The sequence below is a fragment of the Capricornis sumatraensis genome, chromosome 7 (assembly GCF_032405125.1).
Source record: "Capricornis sumatraensis isolate serow.1 chromosome 7, serow.2, whole genome shotgun sequence".
Classification (NCBI taxonomy): domain Eukaryota; kingdom Metazoa; phylum Chordata; class Mammalia; order Artiodactyla; family Bovidae; genus Capricornis; species Capricornis sumatraensis.
The window spans coordinates 62,511,025-62,530,420 of NC_091075.1; positions in this window are offsets into that span (position 1 = coordinate 62,511,025).

Sequence of the window (19,396 nt, forward strand, 5' to 3'; positions counted from 1 at the left end):
TCATCACTCATTGGCAAACATCAAGTACTTCCATGCTTTTGTGACTTTGCTTATGTTGATTACTTTATACTCGCTGCTTTACATATTCACCTTGTCCGCTTTTCAAAATCATACTCTTTCCTTAAAGGCCAAGATTTCTTTTTGAATCTACTGCACAGTAAGTTATGAAACTGAGAAAGACCCTGCAGGACCCTCCCAAGTATAAAAGCTCCTCCAAGTCGCTTGTTTCTTGTTTATACAAAAATGCATCAGACTCCTAGGCCTTCCATGAATTCCAAAGAAAAGGTACAAGCAGTTACTAATTGCATAAGTGAGAGAATGAATAAACAAAGGAAAAGCAGTTAAGCAAGAAATATAATGACAATAGTTCAGCAATAAAACAGTCCTACTTCCTCCTCCAGGAATATGGATATACATAACAATCTGACAATCCTGAAGTTGTTCTGCAGGAACTACGACCACTCCCCCACAAACCTAGGTGGAGGATGGTGACTATAAGCAATGGCCCTTAGGTGGTTGGAACCAGAAGGTGGATGATTAAGATTCTGGAAACATCACCATGTTATCTCACCAACCAATTAGAAAAGAGTCACACACACTGCAACCCTCACCCCAAATGTTGCCTTTCAGAACCCCTCACTGAAAGCTACTGGGAAGTTTGGATCCGTTGAGCATGAGCCACCCCCATACTCCTTGCTTGGCTTCCTGCAAATAAATGCTATCCTTTCCTTTACCACAACCCAGATGTCACCGGCTGTGCAACCGGTGAGTGGCCCCAAGTTTCTTTCGGTAATAGTTAGTTGCTCACTTCTTGACTGCAGAGCATGACATATATTTTTGTAGCACCCCATACATACAATTTGGAGAAGGAAATGGCAACCTACTCCAGTATTCTTGCCTGGAAAATTCCATGGACAGCGGAGGCTTGCCGGCTATAGTCCATGGGGTCACAAAGAGTCGAATATGACTGAAGCAATTTATCGTGCACCCATGCATACATAGAGTTAGATGTTGTATCATTCTTCGTTGTTATACTGTGAACTTATATTTCTGGCCTTATCACATACTTAGTTAGTTAGTTAGTTCAGTTGCTCAGTCGTGTCCGACTCTGCGACCCCATGAATCGCAGTGCACCAGGCCTCCCTGTCCATCACCAACTCCCGGAGTTCACTCAGACTCACGTCCATCGAGTCAGTGATGCCATCCAGCCATCTCATCCTCGGTCGTCCCCTTCTCCTCCTGCCCCCAATTCCTCCCAGCATCAGAGTCTTTTCCAATGAGTCAACTCTTTACATGAGGTGCCCAAAGTACTGGAGTTTCAGCTTTAGCATCACTCCTTCCAAAGAAATCCCAGGGCTGATCTCCTTCAGAATGGACTGGTTGGATCTCCTTGCAGTCCAAGGGACTCTCAAGAGTCTTCTCCAACACCACAGTTCAAAAGCATCAATTCTTCGGTGCTCAGCTTTCTTCACAGTCCACCTCTCACATCCATACATGACCACTGGAAAAACCATAGCCTTGACTAGATGGACCTTAGTCGGCAAAGTAGTGTCTCTGCTTTTGAATATGCTATCTAGGTTGGTCATAACTTTTCTTCCAAGGAGTAAGTGTCTTTTAATTTCATGGCTGCAGTCACCATCTGCAGTGATTCTGGAGCCCAAAAAAATAAAGTCTGACACTGTTTCAACTGTTTCCCCATCTATTTGCCATGAAGTGATGGGACCCGATGCCATGATCTTCGTTTTCTGAATGTTGAGCTTTAAGGCAACTTTTTCACTCTCCTCTTTCACTTTCATCAAGAGGCTTTTTAGTTCCTCTTCACTTTCTGCCATAAGGGTGGTGTCATCTGCATATCTGAGGTTACTCATATTTCTCCCAGCAATCTTGATTCCAGCTTGTGCTTCATCCAGCCCAGCATTTCTCATGATGTACTCTGCATATAAGTTAAATAAGCAGGGTGACAATATACAGCCTTGACGAACTCCTTTTCCTATTTGGAACCAGTCTGTTGTTCCATGTCCAGTTCTAACTGTTGCTTCATGACCTGCATACAGATTTCTCAAAAAGCAGGTCAGGTGGTCTGGTATTCCCATCTCTCTCAGAATTCTCCACAGTTTATTGTGATTCACACAGTCAAAGGCTTTGGCATAGTCAATAAAGCAGAAATAGATGTTTTTCTGGAACTCTCTTGCTTTTTCCATGATCCAGCGGATGTTGGCAATTTGATCTCTGGTTCCTCTGCCTTTTCTAAAACCAGCTTGAACATCTGGAAGTTCACAGTTCACGTATTGCTGAAGCCTGGCTTGGAGAATTTTGAGCATTACTTTACTAGCATGTGAGATGAGTACAATTGTGTGGTAGTTTGAGCATTCTTTGGCATTGCCTTTCTTTGGGATTGGAATGAAAACTGACCTTTTCCAGTCCTGTGGCCACTGCTGCATTTTCCAAATTTGCTGGCATATTGAGTGCAGCACTTTCACAGCATCATCTTTTAGGATTTGAAATAGCTCCACTGGAATGCCATCACCTCCACTAGCTTTGTTCGTAGTGACGCTTTCTGAGGCCCACTTGACTTCACATTCCAGGATGTCTGGCTCTAGATGAGTCAGAAGACAATAAATATCTGTTTAATGAATGAAGGAAAGTTAGCTTTTATTAAGGTGCTGAACTAAGCACCTTACAATCTTAACTCTGTTATTCTCAAATTATAACTCAGTTTTTCCTCAGGTTGTATCACTATTTTATAACAAAGGAAACAGGCACAGGGGAGTTAAGTCACTTTTCCAAGGTCACACAGCTATTAAAAGACAGAGGCAGAGTCTGTTCCAGACTGCAAGGCTTGTTCCAGATCTTAGACTCTTATCTAATGAAATGCTATAACTGTGAAATGAAATGTAGTGCATGGTCCTTTTTCTAGGGAATTCCACTACAAGCTTTGTTTTTGTTTTTAAAGTGCTGACAGCTTCCTGGTAAGAGGATAAAGCTGATTAAAATTCTTTGTAAATTTTCACTATTACAAATACATTTAGTAAATCTTATAAACACTTATTCTATGATTCTTGAACAATGATAATGGATGGGCTTTACATTAATGACATCAGTTTACTTATAATAAAAATCTCAAGTCAAACAGATCATTAGGCCTTTCTCTCCGTTTTCCCTTTTTGTATGTCTGTCTCTCTCTGATACTCTACCCTCCTTCCTTCCCTCCCTCTCTTCCTTCCTTTCTTCATTTACTTAGAAACTCAATTTATGAGCACATAAGCACACAATAAAATTCATCACATTCTTTATCTCTGCCTTTCTTCCAGGTTACCATGAGTTGTTCCTGCAGACACCGGCATTTGTTAAACTGGCTCTGGCTACAAAAAAATTATGTTCTTATGCTCAGGCCAATCTCCTTCACTGGCTGTATGATATCCTCTCACCCCTTCTAAAATCCTTGTTTTGCTTATCTTCAGACAGTAGAAATTTGAGTCCAGAGTACCAAAGTATCTGATGTCTCAACATTAATCATCTACACAGATAAGGGCAAGAATTTAAATCTTATAAATGGAGGAAAACCATCACCTTCATGTTCAAAGGATACAACATATATAATATCATCCAAATATGGAAAAATACTCAATTTTAAATTTATAAAAACATAATTAAGTAGAAAGGAAGTAATCTGAAATAAAGAATGCTGAAAGACTAAAGAGGTTATAAAAGAACCACAAGAGAAAAAATGCTTCGCTCATACCAGAGATAGACAAGAACTATATTGCTAATTTGCAAAGGAATTGATAGTCTCCTGGATCAAAAATTTGTTTTCTCTGTTCTCTACTTGTTCCTGCCAAGTACTTTCCACTTTAAGCACCCCATTGCCCAGTCTACAAAAAGAAAGTAAATGAAGAAAGGAAGGAAGGGAGAGAGGGAAGGAAAGAGGCAGGGAGGGTAGAGTATCAGAGACAGACAGACAAAAAGGGAAAATGGAGAAAAAGACCTAATGATCTGTTTGACTTGAGATTTTTATTATAAGTAAACTTATGTCATTAAGTTAAATGAAGTCTAGCTTCTTACAAATATCTGAGAGTATAAAAACAATTTGGGAGAAGAGGAATTACTATAAGAAAAAGAAGGGTGGTAGTTAAAAGCAATAGCACAGAAATAATAACTAACATGGCGGTTAGATATTAGAAAAACACAAGGTTCTTGGGAAGGTCAATTATATCAAAGGAAAGACTTCAAAGGCCGATAACAAGTGCTCCATCCCTTGAGACACTTAAAAATTAACCTGGACAAAGAACTAGAATATATTTTGTAGAAACCAATCCTTTCTGACAAGCTGGTAGATTAGCTCTAATTGATTTTTCCACCTCTAATTTCTTTGAATCTCTGAAATGCTATTCTTAGGAGACAAATGAGTTTTCTTTGAGGATGAAATTTCTGTCTTTGTTTTAAGGAAATGAGTTATGATTTCTCATGAAAATAGTTTCTAAGACAATGGTTTTGCAAGTAATAGTTATTATTTAGGTTACAAAAGTTAAAAATCAAATTTGCAGGCACCTGAAACTAACATAATATTTATGTCAGCTATATTTTAATTACAAGGAAAAAAGTCACAGTCAAAACATTAGTAAACATGAAAAAATACAATATATTTCCTTCCTGTGCACTAGCAATAGTCTTGGAATAAAATACCCAAGTGGGGAAAGAATAAATTAGGAATTTGGGATTAACAGATACATACTATTATATATAAAATAAACAACAAAGACCCATGGTATAGCTGTATAGCACAGGAACCTATATTCAATATCTTGCAATAGCCTGTAATGGAAAAGAATCTGGAAAAGAATATGTACGTGTATATTACACTTTTCCATCAGGCCCCAATATCCAGGCTCACAAAAGCAACTTTCCCTGCAGTTTCCAAGCAGTGTAAAGACACACCTAGGACAAACTGCACCCACACACACATATATATTATTTTCCAGATTCTTTTCCATTATATATATATATGAATCACTTTGCTGTATACTGAAATACTATAAATCAACTGGAGTACAATTTTAAAAAAGTTCTCAAGAAGTAGAGGAATAGGATAGAGTCCAAAAACAGAAAAGGTGGAGCAAGCAAATATTCTATTAGTTTCCACCTGAGTTTTTAGTTCATATCCTGTCTAGAAAGTTATCACTGAGAGGAAAACATTTAGTTTCATTGAAGTTATATCAAATTTTGTATTATTGAATCAGATAACACTTTTGAGGATATGGGGACAATATCATCACGTACATGTAACTTATTGTAAGAAAAGAGCTAGATTAGAAATGTACTAGAAAAAAATTTGCCTAAAGTCTTTGAATTTTCTTAGAGAACATTTTGCTTGGGAAAAAATAGGGAAATAAGTGAAACAGGAGATATATCTGTTTCTCCTTACATACATTATGGTTTTCAAACCATTTCTATCTATATACTTGGATAAATGTTTTTTTTTTTTTCTGTGAATAAAAACATGATTGGTCAAACATAGTCTTAAGAATTTTTAAAAATAATTTTTACCTATTATATTCTGAAGATTTCATGTTTTGTATTTTTCTTTTTATATTTTAATCTTTAATTTCTTTTCTAATGTGGTATAAGATATAAATATAACTTTACAAGAAGAGAGCCAACTGTTCTAATGCAATGTATTGAGAAATCCTTATCTAATATAATGATACTTCTATCATACCAAGATCTCACTGATCTGATCCTAGGCTCTCTATTCCCTCCTAGTGGTTAATATTTCTATTACCGTGCTTAATATTACACAATTTTAGCATTGTTACCATTGTAATATATATCGATACCTGGAAAGATGGGCTTCTCTTCTTCCTTCTGCTTTATTAAATCTGCCTTAGCCCTTCACTCACAATATCTCTTCCTTATAAAGTTTATAAGTCATTTTGATGAAATGCATTTAGAATTTTGATTAATATTATATTTCATATAGATTAATTTGAGGAGAACTGACATTTTTGCTTTATTGAATAATCTCATACATAAATGCATTATATTTCCATCTAAGACTTCCTTATTTTAACAAATTACTCTCTAAGCTACTAAACTGTAAGCCCATGAAACCCATGCATCTTTTCAAATTTGAGAATGATATTAGAAAGAGGACTCGATTTTTATATTGTCTGTTTTTAATTTTACTTTTGCTTTTGAAATATAGCTGATTTACAGTGTTGTGTCAATCTCTGCTGTACATCAAAGTGACTCTATTATATACCTATAGACATTCTTTTCTATATATTCTTTTCCATTATGGTTTATCACAGGATATTGCATATAGTTCCCTATGCTATACATAGGACCTTGTTGTTTATCCACCTTACATATAATAGTTTTTATCTGCTAATCCCAAACTCCCAGTCTACAGTGTCCTAAATCTGATGCTAGTTCAGCTGAGACAAAACTCCTGTACAGAAGTTCGTTGTTCTCACTTTATTTTTACTGGATTTGATCTTGAAAAAAGTCAGTGAGATGAAGAAAGCCAGTCAAGCACATTGCCTTTGTCAAGTGGCTGGTGTTTATATAAATCCAGTGTGGTTAGGATTATTGGCCTCAATTCCAGTGACATTTAGGATGACAGTCCCTCATTTATATTAATCTCCTAAAATTTGCAAAGGGAAACTCAAAGAAAAAATAAACAAATTTCTTTCTTTTAACCAGTGTGTTTACACTGCTTACATTTAACAGTTCCCAGAATAACCACTCAAAGAGAAAGGGAGACATTGCTAAAAATACAATACATACAGTAAAATAGAATACTTAAAGTATTTAAATAATCCAAAAGAATGTGGTGAAGGAACCAAAACAGAAAAATAATAAAATTGTGGGCCTGTCCAGTCATGCAAATAATTATATTAAATATAAGTTCTCTAAAGACTCAAATTAAAAGACAATTGCTCTCTGATTAGCCATAGAAATAGTTATATGTTATATGTTATCTACAAGAATGAGTGAACGCTCAGTCACTTCTGTTGTGTTTGACTCTTTGCGACCCCATGGAATGTAGCCCACCAGGCTCCTCTGTCCATGGGAGTATCCTGGCAAGAATACTGGAGTGGATTGCCATTTCCTCCTCTAGAAGATCTTCCCAACCCAGGGATCAAGCCTGTGGTGGCTCCTGCATTGGCAGGCAGATTCCTTACCAGTTAAGCCACCTGGGAAGCTTATTTAAATATAAGAAAGCCAATTTAAAGATAACTATATAGATAAATAAATGGGAAAAATATATGATGAAAACACTAATCAAACATTATTTTATTATTATGTTATCTAACACTGCCACAACAAAATATATCAAAGATTAGGTGGCTTAAACAACAGAAATGTATTTCCCTTACAGCTATGGAGACAGGAAGTTCAGGATCAGGGTGTCAGCAGGCTTGGTGAGGCCTCTATCCTTGGCTTATAGAGCACATCCTTCTCTCTCTGTCCTCACTTGACCTTTCCTCTGTGTAAGTACCTGCCCAGTGTCTCTTCCTCTTCTTATAAGGACACTAGTCATATCAGATTGATGCCTACCCACATGACTCCATTTAAATTTAATTACCTCTTTACAGACACTATCTCCAAAATACAGTCACATTTTGAGGTACTGGGGTTAGTGCTTCAGCATGTAATTTGGGGGATTTGGGGCACAGTTCACTCCATGACATCAAAAGAAGCTAGATTTGTCACTTTTTATGTAAGATAAAATAGACTTCAGAATGGGCTTCCCAGGTGGCACTAGTGGTAAAGAACCTGCCTGCCAATTTGGGAGACATAAGAGACACAGGTTTGATCCCTGGGTCAGGAAAATCCCCTGGAGGAAGGCATGGCAACCAACTCCCCTGGTGGGCTAGAGTCAATAGGGACACAAAGAGTCAGACATGACTGAAGCGACTTGGCACACACACAGACTTCAGAATAAGGAAAATCACCAAGGTTAAACAAAGACATTATATAATGAAAAATAGATGGATTTGTCAGTAATAGAACAACCTTGATGTGTGTTTACCTAAAAATTCAAGATCAAAAATACTCAAAGCACAAGTTGATAGAGGTGAAAAGATAAAGAGACAAACACACAATTATACATGGAGTCGTCAACACTCCTTTCTCCATTGGGGGTAAAACAAATAGACAAAAAATCAGCAAGGAAATAAAAGATCTGGAAATTAACAGAACATTGTAAATCTACTATGAAAAGTGTTAGTTGCTCACCTGTGTCTGACTGTTTGTGACCCCATGGACTGTACCCCATTAGGCTCCTCTGTCTATGGAATTCTCCAGTCAAGGATACTGGAATGGATGGCCATTCCCTGTTCCAGGGGATCTTCCCAACCCAGGGATCAAACTCAAGTCTCCTGCATTCAGGCAGATTCTTTACCATCTGAGCCACCAGGGAAGCCCTACCAGGGGATAGAAGACAGTACTCAAACATGGTCCTTAAGTATGAGAACTTAAATGGAGCTGGGAAAACAATAATGACTTACTTATAGGAGATCAAAAGCATATCATTACAGATATGACCAGAGCCCAGAGGAAAGTCTGCCACTCTAGGGATGACGGAGTTGGGAACATGCTGAAACTCACAGAGAATGAGATAAAGGGTTCAGGCTATGAGTGGCTGACTTCCTAGGAGAAGCACAGTTCTGAAAAGAAATGCACGATTTGAATAGGTAAAGACTTGGCCATTTCTGATTAGGGGAGCAGCAGGAAGAGAAAAGAACTGAATACTCTGTAATTTCTAGGAGCAATTAGAGGGAAATTAGAAAATAGTTTGAATGCAAATACAAAACATCAAAATTCATGGGATGCAGTTAAGTGTTTAAAGGAATATTTACAGCATTAAATACTTTTTTTAAAGGAAAAGACTCACATCAATAATCTAAACTTTTATGCTAAAACAAAACAGAACATAAAACAACAAAAAACAAAAACAAATTAACCCCAAGGTAAGTAGAAGAAAGGAAATAAGACTATTAATAAAACAGAAAATGAAAAAATAATAGAAAACAATCAATGGAAACAAATCTTGGTTCCTTGAAATAAGGGCTGGCTCAGATGGTGTGATCACTCACCTAGAGCCAGACATCCTGGAATGAAAAGTCAAGTGGGCCTTAGGAAGCATCACTACAAACAAAGCTAGTGCAGATGATGGAATTCCACTTGGGCTATTTCAAATCCTGCAAGATGATGCTGTGAAAGTGCTGCACTCAATATGCCAGCAAATTTGGAAAACTCAGCAGTGGCCACAGGACTGGAAAAGGTCAGTTTCCATTCCAATCCCAAATAAAGGTAATGCCAAAGAATGCTCAAACTACCGCACAATTGCACTCATCTCACACACTAGTAAAGTAATGCTCAAAATTCTCCAAGCCAGGCTTCAATAATACATGCACTGTGAAGTTCCAGATGTTCAAGCTGGATTTAGAAAAGGCAGAGGAACCAGAGATCAAATTGCTAACATCTGTTGGATCATCAAAAAAGAGAGTTCCAGAAAAACATCTATTTCTGCTTTATTGACTATGCCAAAGCCTTTGACTATGTGGATCACAAAAACTGCGGAAAATTCTGAAAGAGATGGGAATACCAGACCACCTGATCTGTCATTTGAGAAATCTGTATGCAGGTCATGACGCAACAGTTAGAACTGGACATGGAACAAAAGACTGGTTCTAAATTGGGAAAGGAGTACGTCAAGGCTGTACATTGTCACACTGCTTATTTAACTTATATGTAGAGTACATCATGAGAAATGCTGGGCTGAATGAAACACAAGCTTGAATTGCCGGGAGATATATCAATAACCTCAGATATGCAGATGACACCACCCTTATGGCAGAAAGCGAAGAACCAAAGATCCTCTTCATGAAAATGAAAGAGGAGAGTGAAAAAGATGGCTTAAAACTCAACATTCAGAAAACTAAGATCATGGCATCTGGTCCCATCACTTTGTGGCAAATAGATGGGGAAACAGTGGAAACAGTGGCTGACTTTATTTGGGGGGGCGGCTCCAAAATCACTGCAGATGGTGACTGCAGCCATGAAATTAAAAGATGCTTTCTCCTTGGAAGGAAAGTTATGACCAACCTAGATAGCATATTAAAAAGCAGAGACATTACTTTGCCAACAGAGGTCCGTCTAGTCAAAGCTATGGTTTCTTCATCATGAATGAATGTGAGAGTTGGACTATAAAGAAAGCTGAGCACCAAAGAATTGATGCTCTGAACTGTGGTGTTGGAGAAGACTCTTGAGAGTCCCTTGGACTGCAAGGAGATCCAACCAGTCTATCCTAAAGGGAATCAGTCCTGAATGTTCATTGGAAGGGCTGATGATGAAGCTGAAACTCCAATACTTTGGCCACCTGATGTGAGGAGCTGACTCTATTGAAAAGACTCTGATGCTGGAAAAGATTGAAGCCGGGAAGAGAATGGAACGATAGGATGAGATGGCTGGATGGCATCACCAACTCAATGGACATGAGTTTGAGAACTCCAGGAGTTGGTGATGGGCAGAGAAGCCTGGTGTGCTGCAGGCCATGGGGTCACAAACAGTCGGACATGAGTGAGTGACTGAACTGAAGTGAACTGAACATGGTAAAGAATCTGCCTACAAGGCAGGAGACCTGGGTTCTGAGCATCTAGTTAGACTGATCAAAGAAAAATAAAATTTACAAATTACCAATATCAAGTTAATTAAAAGAATATTAACAACTTTATGCTAATAAATTTGATGTCCTGGGTGAAATGGATGAATTCCTTAAAAGATAAAAATTGCCAAAACCAACCCAAGAGGAAAAGGAAAACTTGAAAAGCCCTATCTACATTAAAGAAATTGAAAACTTCAAGCCACTAGTGAAGCTTTTAAAACTTTACAAGAAGAAATAGTAAAACTTCTAAACAAACTTTTCATAAAATAGAAAAGGAAGAAAAACTTTCTAATTTTATGAAGCCAGAATCACTCTGATATCAAAAAGAGAATATAGGTATAAAATCTCTTAATAGAAGTTTAGCAAATTGAATACAACTACAACTACACATCGGAGAAGGCAATGGCACCCCAATCTAGCACTCTTGCCTGGAAAATCCCATGGACAGAGGAGCCTCGTGGGCCACAGTCCATGCAGTCGCTAAGAGTCGGACACGACTGAGCGACTTCACTTTCACTTTTCACTTTCATGCACTGGAGAAGGAAATGGCAACCCACTCCAGTGTTCTTGCCTGGAGAATCCCATGGATGGGGGAGCCTCATGGGCTGCCGTCTATGGGGTCGCACAGAGTCAGACACGACTGAAGCAACTTAGCAGCAGACCTAATTTATATAGCCAATCTAATTGAATTTATTATAAATAAAGCCACTAGAACTAAAAAGGATATGTAAAAAGGTCATAGGAAACAAGGCTAACACACACACTAAAACTTCTTAATTTCTATTTACAAGCAATGAACAATTGAAAAAAATTTTTTAATTATGGTAGTATCAAAAAATAATTATTTATATTTACCAGTAATGATAGAAGGTTTTAAAAAATGTGTATAATACCATAAAAATATCGGGAATAAAAATGATGAGAGATGTGTAAAAGCTCTATACGTAAAACTACAAAATATTAGTAAGAAAAGTTAAAGAAAACCTAGTTAAATGAAGAGATATATTACCAAGTTTGTGGACTGGAGGAATCAATATTGGTAAGGTGGCAATGGCTCCTATGTTGTTCTATAGATTCAATGAAATCTCAGCCAAAATTCTAGCATACATATATAAAGTAATTGACAAGCTAATTTTAAAATTTATACAGGAAGGTAAAGGACTTAATATGACACCACCCTTATGGCAGAAAGTGAAGAGGAACTAAAAAGCCTCTTGATGACAGTGAAAGAGGAGAGTGAAAAAGTTGCCTTAAAGCTCAACATTCAGAAAACGAAGATCATGGCATCTGGTCCCATCATAGATGGGGAAACAGTGGAAACAGTGTCAGACTTTATTTTTTGGGGCTCCAGAATCACTGCAGATGGTGAGTGCAGCCATGAAATTAAAAGACACTTACTCCTTGGAAGAAAAGTTATGACCAACCTAGATAGCATATTCAAAAGCAGAGACACTACTTTGCCGACTAAGGTCCATCTAGTCAAGGCTATGGTTTTTCCAGGGGTCATGTATGGATGTGAGAGTTGGACTGAGAAGAAAACTGAGCACTGAAGAATTGATGCTTCTGAACTGTGGTGTTGGAGAAGACTCTTGAGAGTCCCTTGGACTGCAAGGAGATCCAACCAGTCCATTCTGAAGGAGATCAGTCCTGGGATTTCTTTGGAAGGAATGATGCTAAAGCTGAAACTCCAGTACTTTGGCCACCTCATGCGAAGAGTTGACTCATTGGAAAAGACTCTGGTGCTGGGAGGGATTGGGGGCAGGAGGAGAAGGGGACGACCGAAGATGGGATGGCTGGATGGCATCACTGACTCGATGGACATGAGTCTGAGTGAACTCCGGGAGTTGGTGATGGACAGGGAGGCCTGGCATGCTGCAATTCATGGTGTCGCAAAGAGTCAGACATGACTGAGCAACTGAACTGAACTGAACTGAAAGGACTTAATTTCTTTAAAAAGCCACTCCCATGTTTTAAGTTTATTTTTATTATAGCATTACCCCATTTCCAGGTACCAATATCTATTTTAGCTATGAATTGCTCTGTAATAAATAACCCCTTGCAGCTGAAAATCACAAACATGTATTGTCTCACCATTTCTGCAGGGCCAGCGTCTGGAAGCCGGGGTCTCTCATGAGTTCTCAGGCAAGCTGTTAGCTGAGACTGCAGTCATCTGGAGGCTGGGCTGGGGGAATGTGCTTCCACACTTGCTCACATGATTTTTGGCAGTTTCTTATTGGCTGTTGGCCAGAGATGTCTGTTCCTCCTCCATATGAGTAGCCTGATGGATCTTCACAACATGGCTGATGGATTCCCCTAGAGCAAGTGGTCCAAGGGAAAGTGGGGAGGGAGAGTGAGAGAGACCAAGATGCCTTGGCGTCTCTTGGGGTTTATTTTTCATCTCTGTGTAAATAATATTAGCAGAAGTCATGCATTTGTATCAAATACCACATTTTCCAAGAAAGAAGAGGCTTTAACCTTTTTCCATAAGAAAACTATAGGCCTTCATTTTAGATAAATGATAATAATATTCATAAAATAAAAATAAGTATAATGTTTTGAGCATTTACCATGTCCGGGGCAGTCCACTGAGCACAGAGATCAAGAGAATGGCCTCTGGCACAGACTGCCAGGTGTTGCCTTTCTTATCCACCACTTACTGATTGTGTGCCACTGGGCAAGTTACTAAACTCTCTATGCCTCAGTTTCCTCATCCATAAAATGGAGGTAAAAATAATATTTACCTCCTACAGTTGTTATGAAAATTAAGTGGGTCATAATATAGGGATCACTAAGGGGCTGGCATCTAAAAAGCATTTTGTAAGATTTAGCTAATATCGATATTAGGCAGAATTTATAAATATCACAACATTTAATACTCAAAACACTGGAAGGTAAGAACAATTATTCTTTGACTTTATGGGTAAGGCAGTTGAGCTTTGATAATGTTGGTTAAGTAATTTACCTAAATGCACACAAATGAGTGGCAGAAATGAGTTCTATGCAATTCTCTAGCTAGAGCTTACTTAAAAAAAAAAAATCTCAGATGTGGGAAGAGAGATGAAAAGTGAAGGTAGAATCTAGATTAAAGAACTTATAAGCCACTGTAATTTTTCAGAAGTTATTGTAAAAGTATATAGAAATAGAACACATTTTATAGTGCATACCATTAAAAATCACCTATAGTTCTTACAGAAAAAGTGAACATAAAATATCAGATCATAGATAAACTGGCAAGAGTATAGTGAAGCCAAAGAAAGACATTAGAGAACCTACTACCCATCTCCAAAATCTGACCAACTGACACTGAAGTCCCTTTTCTCGAGTACTAAATTGGAATGTTTCCAATAATCAGAATTGCTTTGGCTTTTAGACACCCATCTGCCACTCAGGGTATGGTAGACATTAGGCCCATCCACAAATATTCTAGCTGTTTTCCTAGGAATATGGTAGAACTGCACTTCCCATGCCCCTTTGAGTAAGGTATGGCTGTATGGCTTGCTTCGTCTGATGAAATATGAGTGGAAACGATGTATGTTCATGCCAGGTAGAAACTTTAAGCACCAACATGCCTTTTGCTCATGTCCAAGTGATATCCACCTCAGCCTAGATCCTTGAGGGACTATTACGGGCAGGGCCTCTCCCTGACCTTCTGTGGACATATGGTGTGAGCAGCTAGTAAACCACTGCTGTTTTAAGCCACTGGGATTTTGGGGGTTTTACCCCCAAATAATCCATTTTCTCTGGGATGATTATGCACAGTTTCAAAACCTTATTTTAAAATTGTGATACCTATGAAACAGTAGTGCAGAAAATATTTTATTGGGAATTCCCTGGTGATCTGATGCTTAGGACTCAGTGTTTTCACTGCCATGGGCCTGGGTTTGATTCCTGGTCAGGGAACTAGAATCCTGCAAGCTGCCAAGGAACAGCCAAAAACAACAACAAAAAAAATCCCTAGGCAGGTGGTGTAAACATTTTGTTGAACTCTATTACTAGTTTATGTTTTCCAAAGATACCTACAGCTAGCACTTAGCTTATAAACTGGCATCCCTGGAACTGAAGGGATTTGTTAGCTTTTAAGACTTTTCTTGGGTTTCGCTGATGGCTCAGTGGTTTAAAAAAAAAAAAAAATCTGCCTGCCAATTCAGGAGATGAGGGTTCAATCCCTGATCCGGGAAGATCCCACGTGCCGTGGAGCAACTAAGCCCGTGAGCCACAGCAGCTGACCCTGTGCTCTAGACCCCGACGGTCGCAACAACTGAGGCCCACGCGCCGCAACTATTGAGGCCCACACGCCCTGGAGCCCACGCGCCACAACAGGAGAAGCCGCTGCCAGGAGAAGCCTGAACACTGTGGGCAGAGAGCCACCCCTGCTCGCCACAACTAGAGAAAACGCCCACGAAACAAGGACCCGGCACGACCGAAACCAAATGAATAATAAGAGTAAAAGAAGACTCTTCTTCACTGCGTCAGTTAACCTGAAACATAAACTACCGAAGTCAGCAGAGCTCACAGTAAAGAAAATCAGCATTAAACGTTACCTCTGTTAGAGCGGTAAAGCTCCTGTTGGAGTACAGCCACCAAAAAGCAAACACATTGGCTCCTGTTTTAACTGTTTGAAAAACAATTACACATGACAACAGCAGCACTTTAACAGCATCATCTTAGGATCTGAAATAGCTCAGCTGGAATTCCATCACCTGCACTAGCTTTGATAGAACCCAGGCCCATGGCAGTGGAAACACTGAGTCCTAACCACCTTATGGCAGAAAGTGAATAGGAACTAAAGAGCCTCTTGATGAAGGTGAAAGAGGAGAGTGAAAAAGCTGGCTTAAAACTCGACATTCAAAAACTAAGATCATGGATGGCATCTGTTCACATCACTTCATGGCATATAGATGGGGAAACAATGGAAACAGTAAAAGACTTTTTCTTGCGTTCCAAAATCACTGCAGATGGTGACTGCAGCCATGAAATTAAAAGATGCTTGCTCCTTGGAAGAAAAGTTATGACCAACCTAGACAGTGTATTAAAAAGCAGAGACAGTGGTGACAAAGGTCCATCTAGTCAAAGCTATGGTTTTTCCAGTAGTCACGTATGGATGTGAAAACTGGACTATAAAGAAGGCTGAGTGCCAAAGAATTGATGCTTTTGAACTGTGGTGTTGGAGAAGACTCTTGAGAATCCCTTGGACAACAAGGAGATCAAACTAGTCAATCCTAAAGGAAATCAGTCCTAAATATTCATTGGAAGGACTGATACTGAAGCAGAAGCTATACTTTGGCCACCTGATGCAAAGGGCTGACTCACTGGAAAAGACCCTGATGCTGGGAAAGACAGAAGACAGGAGAAGAAGGGAACGACAGAGGATGAGATGGTTGGATGGCATCGCCAACTCAATGCACATGAGTCTGAGCAAGCTCCAGGAGATGGTGAAGGACAGGGAAGCCTGGCATGCTGCAGTCCATGGGGTCACAAAGAGTCTGACACGACTAAGTGACTGCACAACAACACATGACAAAGACAGGAGGGGTTCGTCTACAAGCCATGAACACCAGGAGCTAGGAGAAACGCATAGAACAGATTCCATGTGCCCCACCCCCGGCACAGAAGGAACCAGCCCTGCTGACAGCTACCCTCCAGAACTGTTACGGAATGAATTTTTATTGATTTGATCCACTCACTTTGTAGTGTTTCATTATGCTGGCCCTAAGAAACCAACACACCTCCTACTGCAAATAAAGACCTTTCCAAACAGATGAACATCGTATAGAAACATTCTTATGAATATAAAATAATATCTTGAAACTTTAGAGATTGTCCAAGGTATCAAAGACAAAATAAAGCCTAAAAAGGGTTTGCAATTGTCATTTTATGTGGTGACACATTGATGACACACCAAAAAAAGCCTCTTCTCTAGGTCCAGAGGTACTCAGAGTTATTTTACCTCAATTTTATTTTGGCATTGATTTTGTAACAATATGTAAGATGAACAGCAAATCTGATAAGTGGATCCCCCAGTGTCATCTGCAGTAACAAGAGAGGCACAATAAATGTCTCATATTTCGAGTACGATTGCCCTTCGGTATTAGCCTCACACAGCCTTTGATATCTACAATATAATGAAAGCTGAAGCCAGGGGCTTGAAAGGAGGGAGAAATAAGGAGTTATGTTTTCAGAGTTTCATTTTTGCCAGAGGAAAAGAGTTCTAGAGATGGACAGTGGTGATGAGTGCACAACAATGTGAACGTATTTAATGCAATTGAACTGCACACTTCAAAACAGTTCAGAAGGAAAAGTTCATGTTATGTGTATCACAGTTAAAAAAAAATTTTTTAAGGAAGTACACTGAAAACAAATAAGAAATAATGCTATTTCACTGCATCTGAGGATGTATATATATACTATGAATACAGTAATCTATAGTTAACAAAATAATTCTCACTTTTTCATTGGTTTGGGGAAGTAGAAAGACATTAAAGATGACAGCTTACTACATTAGTCAGGCTGTGTGTGTGTGTGTGTGTGCTCAGGCCCTCAATTATGCCCAACTCTACGCAACCTCATGGACTGTAGCCTGCCAGGCTCCTCTGTCCACTGAATTTTCCAGGCAAGAATACTGGAGTGGGTTGCCACTTCCTACTCCAAGGGATCTTCCCAGCCCAGGGATCGAACCTGCATCTCTTGCATCTCCTGCGTTGACAGGTGGATTCTTTACCCCTGGGCCACCTGGGAAGCCTACTAGTCGGGGTATTTCAAGTTAGAGAGCCAGTGCAGACTAGGGAAAAGGGAGGATGCACTGGCACATACAACTAGAGAGTCTGACTGGTGTAGACTGGTGACGACTGGGACCAGTGGGACCAGTGGACAAATGGGACCAGATTGGTGACGACTGGGACCAGTGGATTCCGAGGATATCATCAGACCTGGGTCTTTCCTCAACTCCATGTCCTGCCTCCTTGCTTATGTCCGGATGAATCACCCTCTAATTCACCATGGGGCCTCTTCCCATCATGGCCACCAGCTGCTCCACTGGCCACTCTCCTGACCAGTAACCCTACCAGCTTTGGCCAAAGTCCTAGAATTGAGAGCCTGGCTTAAGGCTCCTGCCCATCTCGAAGGCAGAAACATCAGAGGAGTGAGGGAGTCCAGCCCCACTAAAGCAAAAGTCTGGGAACTAGTGAGGGTCTCTCCCCTCTCCCTAAAAAGGATGCGTTGTTAATAAAATTGGAATGAATGCTGAGCAGGCAAAAACAACAGCTGTCCACATAATGTCAACTAATTATATTTATTAAACATGAAGAAACAGCCTCTATACTCCCAAGCTACTAAATGTCTTCCTAGCTGGTTATATTAATGTACAGATATGTTCAATTCTCTTAGACTAGAGAAAACACAAATAATAATTAGGAGAGATTAACACAAAGGTAAAAAAAAAGAAAAAAAATTAAAGTGGGTTACTTCTTTTAATCAGGGTCAACACATAAAGTAGCTTAGCAATTCTGTGATGAGCACAGGTGCTTCCATTCCTCATCCTTACAACCACTTCAGTGAGAGTAAGAGCTTTCCTATATCGGCCTGGGAGAGCATCTGTGTCAGGCTGGTCCTCCTTCCCACTTTCCCTTTCACAGTCACTCTCCATCTTCTTTACAGAAGGAAGACACAGCTCTGTCCCAGCCTGATTCTACCTCTGATGCCTCGGCTGTAAAACTAAGCAAAGGTACAGCTCAACATGCTGCCAACAGTGCTGAGGTAGCTGCGACTATGAAGGTTGTATTGGTGTACAAGCCTGGTGATTCTGACTCTTTGCAATGAACAACATTGAAGGTAGACGGAATGAAGACATCAGCTAACAGATGACCAAACATAATTTGTATATGATTCTGGCATATAACTTAGATGAAATGCAAAAAAAATGTCGTGGCATTGGTACGACAAAATTCCTTCAATTTTCATGTCTTCTTTTCATGTGAACAAGATTTCTCCTAGCTCTATCTGTAACACTGACAAACAGGAATGGAATTGATGTTAAGCCCTGTCTCAATAGCAGAAGAAAAAGATTTCTTATCATTACTATTAAATCTTCTAACAATTGTAATACCTTTATTCATCCCCAAATACAAAAGCTAATTTTAAAAAATGGAGCCTCATTCATCTCATTGAGATGTACTTCTAAAAACATTTTATTTATGTTTAATAATTATCCATGAGATCTATAACATGTGTACAGTACTTTAACCATTTGCTGATAGTAACAGTCACTTAAACTAGGAGATATGCTAAAATATTTACAGACTTAGGTCACAGGAAATAAAAATAAAATTTAATTTCTACATTGTAGAGAATTATGCTAGAATGATAAATGAAATACTGTTAGGCACAAAAATACATTATATTTGGATAAAATTTTCTGGGAGAAACAGAATGGAAATATGAGATAAAGAACAAAAAGTAACGATATAAAATTTCCAACTACTAATGGACAGCCAACTTGCATATTTAAAAAATACATGATAGTGAGTATCAGATTGCTGTGGTATGTAATTCTGTTGGCTACATTTAAAAGAATAATACTTTGTAAATAAATCTAATGCACCAGAAATTATATTCTTTATATTGATTTACACTTGAGAAAAAAATTGTGGAAGTCAATTTTAAAATGTGTGAGGGTGAGTACATTGCTTATAGTCCACCCTAGTTAAAATTTCTTAAAGCACAATGATC